Source organism: Euprymna scolopes, chromosome 1, assembly GCF_053919585.1.
Source record: "Euprymna scolopes isolate OS-2025 chromosome 1, ASM5391958v1, whole genome shotgun sequence".
Taxonomy (NCBI): Eukaryota; Metazoa; Mollusca; class Cephalopoda; order Sepiida; family Sepiolidae; genus Euprymna; species Euprymna scolopes.
This window is the reverse complement of record NC_136482.1, coordinates 159503854-159517168: the sequence shown is the minus strand read 5'-3', so window position 1 is coordinate 159517168 and position 13315 is coordinate 159503854. Positions and strand designations below refer to the sequence as shown.

Sequence of the window (13315 nt, the reverse complement as noted above, 5' to 3'; positions counted from 1 at the left end):
CTTTTCAGTCCCCACCTTCGGACCTTGCATCACATCTTCCCGCAGTGAGAGGGAGGTAAATGCCTACTTTTATCTATGCTATAATTTGGAGCAATGTTATCTGTCAGGATTTAATCTATGTGTTACATAGAGATGCTATCTAATCCTTGGTATTAGATAAAACTGCATCTAATGATTGAGAGTTTTATAGAATCACTCCTTAGTTGGTATTACTGTCAGGCCATACTAATCTGTCATTGTTCTATCTGTCCGAGAGGCATTTCTAAAGCAATGCCTCCTATTTTTTTTTATTTCGCCTTAATAGATAAAAAGGGATTGCAAATTGCCTTATGATGACTGAACATATGCATTCTGTTACAGATATTGATGGTGTTAGACTCTAAAAAAAAAAAAAAAACCTCGTCATGGACATTCATCAGAATCATCGACCCATCATTGAATTCTTGGCAAAAGTGCATTGAGAATGGTGATAACTATTTATAAAAATAAATTCTGAACCACAAAAGGTTGCTCGTTTCAATGGTACCACTCCTTTCCTCGTAGCTCTTCAACTTAGAGTTGAAAAAAAAAAAAAAAAGAAGGCTTTAGTTATGGAACTACATTTTTATAAGTTAAATATAATGTGAGTATGACATAAAACTTACACTAGTGGTAAAGCCCCAATTTGGAAGCTTCGGGCAGTGTAGTAACTTTGTACTTGTTATCATTCCCAGGTCAACTCTGACCTGAATTAATAGTGCCTGTGAGGGTCCCATCTGTGGATAAAATCCTTGGCTTAACGTTCACAGAAATATGTTGGAATAGATACATAGAGATCATTGCCAAGGCTCCTGCAAAAAAGGTGGACTCTCTATATCATGCTAGAAAGTTACTTACGCCTGAAAGTATCCTGTATCTCTACAAAGCCACCATTCGCCCATGTATGGAGTACTCTCACATTTGGGCTGGTGCATCTGCTACTAGTCTCTCGCTCCTGGACAGGGTCCAAAAGAGTCGCTAACCTAATAGATCCCAAACTATCATCTAAGCTTCAACCCCTGTCCCATAGATGAAATGTTGCATCCCTCTGCCTGTTAAACAAGCATTTTAATCGTGGATACTCTGACAAACTACAAGCCCTTGTACCCCTCGATGAAAATACCACCGACAAACCTGATAAGCAGCGAAGTCCCACCCACCCCTACACAATTGAGATCCCTAGATGTAAGGCCTTCTATTCTAATAGCTTCTTCCCCAGAACTGTAGGACTTTGGAATTCTCTTCCAGTTTCCTGCTTCCCCAACTGTACTGATATGCAGAAGTTCAAGTGTAATGTGAACAGACATCTTGCTGCTAAACTCCCTACATAGTACCCCTGCAACTTAGGTCTCTCATCTGTAGCCTCCTACATCAAAGTGGCAATGTGCCTTGTTTAGGGTGAAAATGTAATTAAAAAAAAAAAAATACAAATTTGATATAAATCTGTATTTGGTGAAAAATGTTTAGCATATTTTTACGTTTGCTAAACACATTGCCGTCACAATTTTTTTTTTTTTTTTATACTGACAGTTGTGACAGAAAGGAGGGAATGTCATCATCGTTTGTCCTGGAATGACCTCAGACGGACAATGCCCTCCCCCCCCCCATCCAATCTTTTCATGCGCTTTTTGCCTTTTTAATCAGCTATATCAGAGACAATCCATCAACGGTTAAATATATATATATATATACCTCCTAATGATTATAATCACTCCGAAATTGACTGTCTCGTACAGCCGCTACTAAGATCTCTCCTTTTGATCAGTGACTACAACGGCTACGATGAAGTAGAGAGAGTAGGTAAATGCAACTAATGAAAGGGTAGAAACTATTGTAGATCAAAGACAATTACGCCTTTACAATGAGAAAACTTTACATCTCCACCTTTCAACAACTGATCCCACAATTTATTTGGATAATTTCTGGAATGTCCGTGATGGCATTGTGGAATTAATCATTTTCAAATAATTCTGTAAGGATTGAATCCAAAGCTAGACTACAAAATACCATGCTTGAATCTGCAGATGGTTGACTCTGAGGAATTTCGAAGGCTTTGTCAATACGAATCTATTTCTAAAAACATTTCTCCACTGAAAAACGTACTAAGCCAGGATTAAACAATGAATTTGAATATAAAAAGCATTTAGAGCTTGGGGGTACAGCTTTATATTTAAAACCGTTTGAAAAACAAAAAACGTAAACATTTATAAAAACTGAGGTAAAACATGAAACGATCTGAGTGAACTACATGGGAAAATTGCATATCACAAATGAATAACGTGTGTAAAATGATCTGAAATCTGATTTAAAAAATATTGGAAAAATTATAGTAACTTTTTGAAACATCTGAATGTCTATAGCACAAAGATAATAAATGGAGAAAACATTGCGGATCTGGCAAAAATTTTTCCCTGAAAACTCATGAAGTCAAAATAGTAAACATCAAACAAAATGCAGGAAAATATACATTAACTTTTTAAAGTAAAAAAAAAAAAAAAAAATCTATTTACACGTAAAGAAATGGGTTTCTATACAAAAAAAAAGTATCTCATAATACTGCTGTAGTATCAAATGGGGTTTGTTATGAATTCTTAAAGCAACTATTGAAAGAATCGTTAAATTTGCATCTAAAAATTTATAAACTGTGAACAGCTGAAAACTTTTCAGACATGGAAACAAATTGCAATAACCAATCATGAAAATACAATGCAGATTTACAAACTTCCGGTTTCTTTTATTCATTTGCTTATGTACAACTATGAAGATGATAAATGATTGGTTTGATATTTGAAAATTAATGGGTTTATCTACAATGTGGTTTTCTTAAAAGAAAAAAAAACACAACTTCAAAAAAAAAAAAAATATATGTATATAATCAGTGGCGTACCTATGTAAAATGGCGCCCATGGCAAAGTTTGAATGTGCGCCCCTTCTTAATAATTTATACCTTAGATATACCCAACTACTAATTTTAATTTTTGTCTAGCAATTTTTGCGCTCATGTCAGAGTGGCGCCCATGGCACGGGCCATGCCTGCCATACCCTAGATACACCACTGTATATAATTATTTACTCTAAATATCTACAGACACTAGTTTTTCATCTTTTCGGGAATCGTCAGTGCAGGGTGTTACGATTAACACCAGTCGATAGATTCAAACCCGGCAAGACAAGCCATCTCTGGCTTGATTAGCAAAGACCGTACCCATTCGGCTACCACTAACCATGTGAAATAACGTTGAAATTAAACCTTTTATTTTCAAATGTTTTTTTTTTTTTTTTGTTTTAGTCAGTCAGTGATCCAGTCATCATATGATGATATCTACTGGACATACTATATAGAAACATGAAATTAAAGATTTGTGCAATTTCAGTCTGAAAGAGAAAAGTAATATACTATACTTATCTGATAGAAATGTTAAAGTTTTTTTTGTTTTTTTTTATCTACTCTTCTGATATGGAAAAATTGGGAAACGACATAAATAAAGTGGATGACTTGCCAATGTTACAGATTAATATATATATATATATAATTATATACTCCATTAGGCACAAACTTTAACAATATTTAAAGAAAATCAAATGAGTAAGAAAAAATGTATTTAATTGGAGTTCATTGAGATGAGTATTATTTATTAATTTTTATTTATTGCGGACTATTATCCTCAACTAAGAAAAGATGAGGATAATAGTCTGCAATAAATAAAAAATTAAGAAAAAATGGTTTCAGTTTTATTTGTTTTTTGTTTTTGTTTTTTTCTAAAATTGTCACCATTTTTGCCTTTAAAAAAATTGATTTTAATGTGAGACTTTAAAGGACATCAATTTCAATGGTAGACAAATACAATTATTTAGGCATGATAATATTTAATAGAAAATTAGCTATTTGAAATATCTAAAAGATAAATAGACATTGCAACTCGTAAATATGGTAGTGGATCAGAGAACACTATTAACATTACATATTAAAATTACATACTCCATTGATAGTATTAAAACTGGATTCTGATAATGTCATGCACTAATGAGAAAGAAAGATTTACAGGGTGGAACAAAAATTGTCGCTCTAGAAAAGACATGATTCCATTTCCGTTTGATGAAAACCAGTTTTGTTTTTTTGTTGCAGACTATCTACTAGTTGGTCAGTCATGTACAAATCCCAAGAGCGATAGGAGCCTTCTATGATATCTGAAAGTGACGCCAGCGAAACACGTTTATTTCGATCCAGTTTCACTTTTATATGAAAAAAAAACAAACATGCGAGAGGAAGAAATCGCACGAATTTTGTAAAAGTCGCTCAAATAAGATAGACTACCTCTTTTTGTAAATCGGAGATATTATAATCTAGGGAGTATATAAAAAAATTCATAGTAACTCCTCCCCCTCCAAAAAAAGCCTTTGCTGGACATACAAAAATGTGTGTGTGTGTGTGTGTGTGTGTATATTAAAAAACCATAAAGCGGAAAACCAGTACCTGCATTAAGCTGGTCTGCAGTTTAATTTGTTGCTGGCTATCTTGCTCTCGCTTGTTGCTGGATCTCAACATTTTGAACCGAGAGAGAGACTTAGCTGTCGTACAAAGCTAAGACTCTTTAACATCATATTTGTATAGATACTCCCTCAGACATTTGGGCTCATGGATTTTAAATGTCTGAGGGAGTGGCACTCGTCTGATAAGACGTTGCAATCATATATATATATATATATATATATATATATATATAGATATAGAGAGATAGATATAGATAGATGACTGGATTTGGCATTAAATGACGTGAAAGGGATTGATATATTAGAAATAAAAAGTATCCATGAAAAAATGTGGATGCCATTGAGATATTACGAAACGGTCATGAGTGCTTCTTGGTTTTCACAATGCTTGCAAATGTCGTTGTTACGATGAGTTGATAGAAATCTGCAGATGCTGATATATCAAATGACTTTTGTGTAAATATTCTTTTGCTCTTCTGCTTTTGGACAATTGGAGATGGATTGATAGTCTCATCTCATATGATGCCTGATAAATAAAATACATATAAAAAAAAGATCATATAGGACAGTCATGTGAGATATTTTTGCAGACCATGGAATTAATATAAACTAACAACAAAAAATGCAATAAAAGGTAAACTGCAAAGCTTTGAGTTCAATCTTTGTATAAGGCTATATATATATATATATATATTTTTATTTTTATTTTTATTTTTTTTTTCAAGAGTTAGATTTAAAAAAAATAAACCCCTCGAGCATTATAAAAATAGACAACAGTTTTATACCACAATAAAACGTCTCCACTGTCTAGACATAGAAATTGGAATGTAATATTGATGAGTGTGAAGTGGGAAAATGTATCCAGCTCATTGCTAAGATCTGCACTACTCTCATCTCTTCTCTGTATATAGCTATCAGGGAAGATTACTCCCTGGTTACTTCATATTATCAGGGAAGATAACTCCACAGACACTTCCTGTTATCAGGAGCAAATGTTTCTTTTACCTATACGTGCCTTCTCACCTCAGTGACCATGGAATGACTTGTCATGGTCATCTGTGTGCATCAGGAAAATCGCTTTTTCAGAGGTTTGTTTCTGTGGGATCTAAGGGTTTGTGGATGGATTTCAGGTTCCTGTTATGGCTTAATGTGGACCATCCACAATTGGGATTTGGAGAAACCGACGGTTGCGCAGTGTTATTTGATAACTTCCATTTACTCGCACTTGTTACGGTCGGTTTGTATGTGTCTTTATGGTCCGTCTTTGCCCATTGAGGTGGGTTTTGGATCTAGACAAAGTCTCAGTCTTGCAGTTTCTGAAGTGGACGACAAAACTGGTTGTAGAACTGTTCATTCCACATGTGCCTCTTGGACATTGCTAACTCCCTTAGTTCACCTATTTCTTTCCATTGTTTCCACATTTGGTATTTATCAGGAAGGTTATCTTTAAGGAGGATGGCCTTTTGAAGTTCGAAATAATTTTTTTTTTTTATTAAATAACCAACTCCTGAGCTAGGACATCTCTGTGTAAAACCATTAAGAACAATTTTTGATCTCACTTGCAAAAACTGACATATAGACATTAAATGTGTGTGTGTGCGTATAAATACATATATATGAAAACTATTATCTAACTTCCTATAATTTCACTGTTGGCATTTAACCTAGTAAATCAAGCCCCAATTGAAGTTTAAAGTCTGGCACAAAGCCCACTTATGAGGTAACCCTACTTTTGATTTGTCCTCCTTTTTATCAACAGCAAAGTAATTTCTCCAAACATATTTCTCTTCAAAATAATCTTGTTTACAAAGCTTCTAATACTTTTAATTCATCGGTTATTACAAATGTATCCTTATTCTTGACTACGGAAATGGCTATTATTTTACGATACTGCAGGAGAGGTGCATGGCTTTGCCCGGTTATAAAATATGCTTAAATGTGATATTTTAATTTGTCCAGATTTCGTATATGTTATTATAGTCTTGATTTCAAAAGTAAAAAAAAAAAGAAAAAAAAAGTATTTGTGTGCCATCAGCTAGAATCAAAAGCAAAACTGTAGCATTCAAGCTAGGACATCTCTGTCTAAAACCATTAAGAACAAATTTTCATCTCACTTGCGAAAACTGACCCCATATAGACATTAAATGTCTGCGTGTGTGTGTGTAAATACATATATATGAAAATTATTATCTAACTTCCTATAATTTCACTGTTGACATTTAACCTAGGTAATAGTAAATCAAGCCCTACTTTTGATTTCAAAAGTTAAAAAAAAAATATTTGTGCCATCAGCTAGAACCAAAAGCAAAACTGTAGCATTCAAAGCTGGTGACGTTACCACTGTACCAACGTGACATGCATATGAACTGATTAAAATTAAACTAAGATAGTTTTTACCCCTTTTTGATCCCTTAAAAACTATTTTAGCGGCTAAAGATCCATAAAAGAACGGTCCATAAAAAATCCAAGCATTTGAGGTCCCGAGCGCTGCTCTGCAACTTTTAGTTTCGGAAGAGATAAAGTTTGAAAATATGAAGACACAGACAGACATAGTGAGTTTTATAAATTAGATTTCTGAGCTGGTACATTGTTCTGATTCACATATTTCGGATCGTTATCCGACCTTGATTGTTAGATTCACAATGTTTCGGTTAATCGTCCTCTTGTCTAAGTATTTTATATCAATCATGCCGGCAACTCTGAAACATTCGAAACCATATCATGCATGTGTTTTTCTCCCTGACTGAGGGTCCTGGGTATGACCTAAAACTATATCCGATGGTGAGGCCTCACCTTGCGGGCCTTGGGGAGTGTGGAGCCACCCTTTAATTGCCATTGGTCCCAGGTCCACTCTGACCCAGAGTGGTAGTACCTGTTATGGTCCCAACTATGGGTTAAATAGAATCTGACTTTAAAAAAAAAAAAAAATACTCCATTAAAAATCGTTCCTCAAAATAACTAGATTCGGCATTAAATAACCTGAAAAAGGTTGACATGCTGTAAAACAAAAACAACCAACCAACCCTGACTGAGAATTTTTTGCTATGCACATCTGGCCAACGTTTTGTTGAGATGAAGGTTTGAAATCAAAGGTTGTCAAATATATTTTCTTAAAATAAGCAGGCAAATCATTTTACATCAGGTCAAGAAAAGAAATGGGTTTATCGAGTTATACGACTAATTATGTTAGTATTAATTACATGATTGTTGACTAATTTCACTAAGTACTGATTGACGCATTACATCAACTGGCTAGATATAAAGACACAGAAACTACTAACACTTCAATAAAATAATATATAGAAATCAGTGTCTACCAAGACTGTATTTGCCCAGGGGAGAAGAAGGACTTGGGCTCTCAGAGATCAGCCACTAACATAAGGCAACAATAGTGAAGACAGGCCAGTATGTGAGAAGCTTCCAGAACCACACCTTCTCAATAGTGTATGAACATGAAGAGATGCATCATGGTCCTGCTGACCTTTTTTCTTCATCCCTTAATTCTGTGTCTACAATGATTCCTCTCTCCTAAACAAACCACCCAAATATGTGTCTATGGTCCTGGATATGACCTTAAACTATATCCAATGGTGAGTCCCTCACTTGCGAGCTTTGGGGAGTGTGCAGCCACCCTTTAATTGCCATTGCTCCCAGATCCACTCTGACCCGGAGTGGTAGTACCTGTTAGGGTCCCAACTATGGGTTAAATAGAAACCGACTTAAAAAAAAAAAAAAAAAAAAACCTACTCTATTAAAAAATTGTTCTTCAAAATCACTGGATTCAGCATTAAATAACCGGAAAAGGGTTGATATGCCGTAAAACAAAAACAACCAACCAAATATGTATCTGCTCATATATGCACTAGTTAACTCATGCACTCTAATATCTAACAAGGTGTTTTGTCGTAGTTGATGACCTTCTGTGAATTCAAACTGAACTGAATATTTTATTCGTTATAGAAAGACAGATTTCATTTTGTGTTCCATTCTATTATTTACCTACACTCATATAAAGAACAAATGAATATTATATAAACTGATCCAAGATATCAGCTAATGATGGCGGACCCGTGTCACAGTGATTATGACGCTGTGAAAACGAAACCCAATATGAAAACAGTAGTCTGATGAATCCAAATACGAATAACCAATCCTCATCTCAAAAATTCAGGAACATTAATTTCCTTCTTTTAATGAGTATAAGTAAAAAAAAAAAATCATCAATTTTTTAATTTTAAATTCTATTACTGTTCAGATAGTGGAAAAGGTGTTGCTGAAGAGCTACCCTAGAGTGCATTCTACGTAGAGGCTCTGAGTGCATCTCGGGTGCAGAAATGATAAAAAGCCAAATTAACTAACAAGATACCTGAAAAGCAAAGAACACAGAATGAGAGGAATTTCAACCTGAATGCTAACCTTGAAATCCCAATGGATTAAAAAAGAAAAACCTAATAATCTTGAGCATGATATAAATTCTATCATAAAATAAAAATCAATCTTGACCTCTCATGTGCTATGAATCATATTAAGAAGATTGAATGTGTTGTTTTTTTTTTGTTGTTTTTTTTCACATGGAGGTCCCCACTTATCAAGGGCTAGAGGCCACTCAAGGATAAGGGTTAATGGGTATACATTAGTCATTGTGATTTTAGCGTAGTAAACAGTAGTGGGAATTTTATAACTTGGATTACTTAGGGGGACGGTTCAATAAGAACTTGTTCACGTTGAACTTGAAGACAATCAGATTGTAGTCAGCTGGAAAGCAGACAAATGGAATAGAGTTCCACAGGCGAGCAGTTCTAAGAAAGAAGCCCTGTTCATGGAATCTACGTTTAGGTGTAGGCACGGATAAAGAGTGTGGGTAATTGTTGATAGTGGTTCTGGCTAGACGAGTGTTTTTCCTGAAAGTCTGGCGAGGTGGGGGGGGCCATAGATTGAAGTTCAGATAACACATTTTTTGGGGGGAGGGAGGGGGTCATGGAATTTTGTTGAATATTTAAACTGGTTTGATTTTATAATTATACTTTCCATTAATTTTTTTTGTCCCCCCCCCCTCCCTGACAAAGGAGGGATTGGACCTAGTAATTCATTCTCATTTGTTTCTTTGCACTTTTCTCAATAACTATGTCTTGGATTTGTTTGAAATTTTGCACGAACATTAGTCATGGTGAAAGTAAATTTTTCACTTGTTGAGGGGGACCCCACATGCTGGTCTGTTTTACAACAAGATGTCATTACATTTGCAAGAATTTTTAATTTATTTGGAATCTGTATTTTTATTTGTATACTTTGAAAATTATCTTCTGCACGAATACCACCAAAACTGCAAATCTTAATTTCCAATAAATTTAGAGCAGATAATTCAATGGCGAATTGAGCTACCAAAATAGGTTTGCTACCATTGTTTTGCAAAGATCTATGTGCCAACATGGAAAGTTTTATGTTTCTCGGTGCATTGTGGATACTCCCTGTCTGTTCAAATTTGTCACGCAGTTGATAAACCGTGAGCCTTGTTGGGGGAGGTGTTGCAAAGGTTTTGACCCACTGTTCTCTTACGCGTTCACTATTTTCTGTCTTCCAGTATTGTTTTAATATCCATTTTCGCTGTTCGTCAGTCAAATTACCGGCCATGGTTAAATTGCCAATTTAACTGAAAAAATAAAAATAAATGATTCAAAGTACATGCACTTTAATCGAAAGGAAATTTAATTAATAAAAACAAAAGACTAAAAGTATATGCATTTTTACTTTAAGATATGTAGCTTTCAGTTCAATAAAATGTCAATAATTTCAATACTGTATACCTACTTTTGCATCCCCCTGTATATATATATATATATATATATATATATATATATATATATATATATATGGTTGAAAAGATTTTATAATTTGCAAAGATCTATGTGCCAACATGGAAAGTTTTATGATTATTTTTTCAATTTGAAAATTAGCTAGGTTGCAATAATGTCTTGGGCATATGATCATGTTCATATCACTCGTAATCTTGCATTCTTCATCTCTTTCTTGTTAGCAAGCGTCTTTTGTATTTTCATGTTCCATGCTACTTATGATCTTGCTGTTTTTGTCTCCCATTTACACTGTTCCTGTGGTTTCTTTTCTATCCATTTCTGAAGATCTACAGATCTCCAGTTTCCCCCTGGTCTTTGGAGTGATCTGTCCAGAAGGTGCATGTTTCAAATATAATTTGTGTGTGTTCATCGGATCGACATTTATTCAAATTCTGTTCATTTTCTGATTAAGTTTTAAACGCCATATCTGTTGGAATGTCACACTTATGTTTAAAAGGAGTCAGAATTGGAACCTGAATTTACTTTTGGCAGCTCAGAGTTCTACGGACGAATTTATTTTTTAGTTGACCTTTGACAATTAAATATTATCGTTTACTAGCCAAATAGAAAAGTTACTAGCCAAAACCCACGTCATTTTTTTATAATATATTTTGACCAAGTTAGTAATGATTGGTCAAGTGATGTGAATACAAGACTGTGCACAAACAGTGACAAACTCTAGTGAAAACATGGCAGATAATATATATCGCAAACAAAAAACAAACGGCTACATAAATCGCAATATATTCAGTAGTCGCATGAGATGGGCCAGTGGTAGAGATTTAGGCTTCTTTCCATGGGATCCCGATTTGGAATCTCGCTAGATTCAGCTACTCTGATGAGTCGTAGACCATGAAACATGTGTCAGTGGATAATTATATTTTAAAAACAATATATATGTCACTCTCCATTTAGGGGTACCAAATTGGTAAAAGAGAAAATTATCCAAACTCGCATTTAGGTAAAAATACACTTGCATATAAATAATTGAATTCATTCAAAATGTATTGCAAACAGAAACACAGGCCAGTGGTAGAGGTTTAGGCTTCTTTCCATGGGGTCCCGATTTCAAATCTTGATAGATTCAGCCACTCTAATGAGTTGTAGGTGACGAAACATGTCGGTGGATAATTATATTTTAAACATATATAATTTATTATAATAATTATTAAATACCTACAGACACTAGTGTTTCATCCTTTCGGGAATCATCAGTGCAGGGTGTCACGATTAACACCAGTCGATAGATTCGAACCCAGCAACAGAAGCCAGTTCTGGCTTCATTAGCAAGGACCTAATCCATTCAGCTACTGTTAACTGTGAGAAATATTGTTGAAATTTAAACATATTTTTAAATGCTTTTTAACGTCTGTCAGTGATTTAATCATTATGTGTTGATCTGTGCATATATATATATATATATATATATATATATATATATATAGTTGAAAAGATTTTATAATTGCTTGCAAAAGAAAATGCACTGGATGTTTAATGTGAACGAAAACTGGCTTCTGTGTTTGTGAATATCAGTTTCTACTTCATGAAGAAATTCTACCTTTCTCATTTTGTTGGGGTTCCCCTTCCATTTCTGTCTACAGTTTCTTTATATCATATACTTGTCACACACATGCACAAAAAAAAAAAAGCGAATTTGATTTCCTCCTTTCATTAACTTCGGGCAAAGACAGCATCTGTCCGCTTTGTAATTTGAAGACTTTTAGCTATAGAGAAACAATGATGCTGTGCTGTTGGGCTAGATTAAACCTGATCACTGCTTATTAAGCAACATTAATAAATATCCTTGATTATGTTGATATATTATTTATCCGGTGTCATGTGGATCTATTGAAGTCATGAGTTGCTCAGTGAACCAGTCTTAACCAGACTTGCTTTTGATCGATTAATCATGAAAGATTTCGATGCAAATGAATGAAGAAGTGATTTTGTTGTGAACATTCATTTGACTAGATCTAATGTTAAATGACTTGGATACTATCCCATTCCTCTCTCTTATTCATTTTTCTTCCCTCTTATGTGTGTGTGCGTGTATAAATCTGTACTGATGTACAGGGTGTTACGGTAAAATTGTCGCCCTAAAGGAAACAACACTACAGTTTTATTTCGAAACTTATTTAGAGAATCAATTCAGATAACTAGATTATGTAGTAGAGCTGACATCTATTCAATGTAGCCGCCTTCAGCCGCAATCACCGCCTTGATATGGGTCCTGGGAGCATGCCTTTTGGGTTTCTTTTCTATTGACAAGAGAGACTAACAGGCATGCTCCCAGTTCCCATGGGTTTCTTGTTTTCTATTGACCAGAGAGACTAACAATTAGACCTATTATTGATATTAATTACTATTGGTTCACAAGGAGCTTTCACGTAGGTTATCAAAGATCTCTCCTTGAAAACAGCCTGTTGTGTTCCCTGGAAGCTGAGTTACAAGTCTCTCCAGGTTTCCAGTACTCTCCATCTCTTTCGATAAGATCTGCAAATTTATTTGCATTATCTCAACAGCTGCTTGCCATTGATTTCTCATTGGCAGCGGCTATTGGTTTTCACTGGGATTTGAGTGGCAATAAGCCTCCCCAAGGTCCCAGTTCTTTTCGCACTTATCCGGCAGGCGCCTGGTTAGTTCCTTGGTCTTTCCTTCCTCCTTGACTCTATTTGGTTATTTGATCTCGCTCTTTTTTTTTTTGGGTGGAGGCAGTGATGTGGCAATGAGAGGATGGGGTTGGAGTTGGGTCATAGATATGAGGTTTCAGTGTTCTTGGTTCCATGTAGTGTTTCATGTTTTGTCTCTGCAGCAATTTGTCTGACCCGCGCTTGTTGCTCCTGTGCGTTGGTTTCCACATTCAAGGGTTTTTCTTAATATTTCAGGTGTTTTCATGATTGTTGTTTGTTGTATTTTTCCAGTCATTCCTTTGATTCCAATTTCTCCCATTCTTT

At 34.9% G+C, this 13315-nt stretch overlaps 1 protein-coding gene across 1 annotated transcript in view; it reads left to right on the top strand.

Annotated features, from left to right (window-relative positions):
- Window positions 1-13315, top strand: part of LOC145276906 (ubiquitin carboxyl-terminal hydrolase 32-like) — a 477530-nt gene that overhangs the window by 290930 nt on the left and 173285 nt on the right. The gene's annotated exons all lie outside the window — the stretch shown is intronic.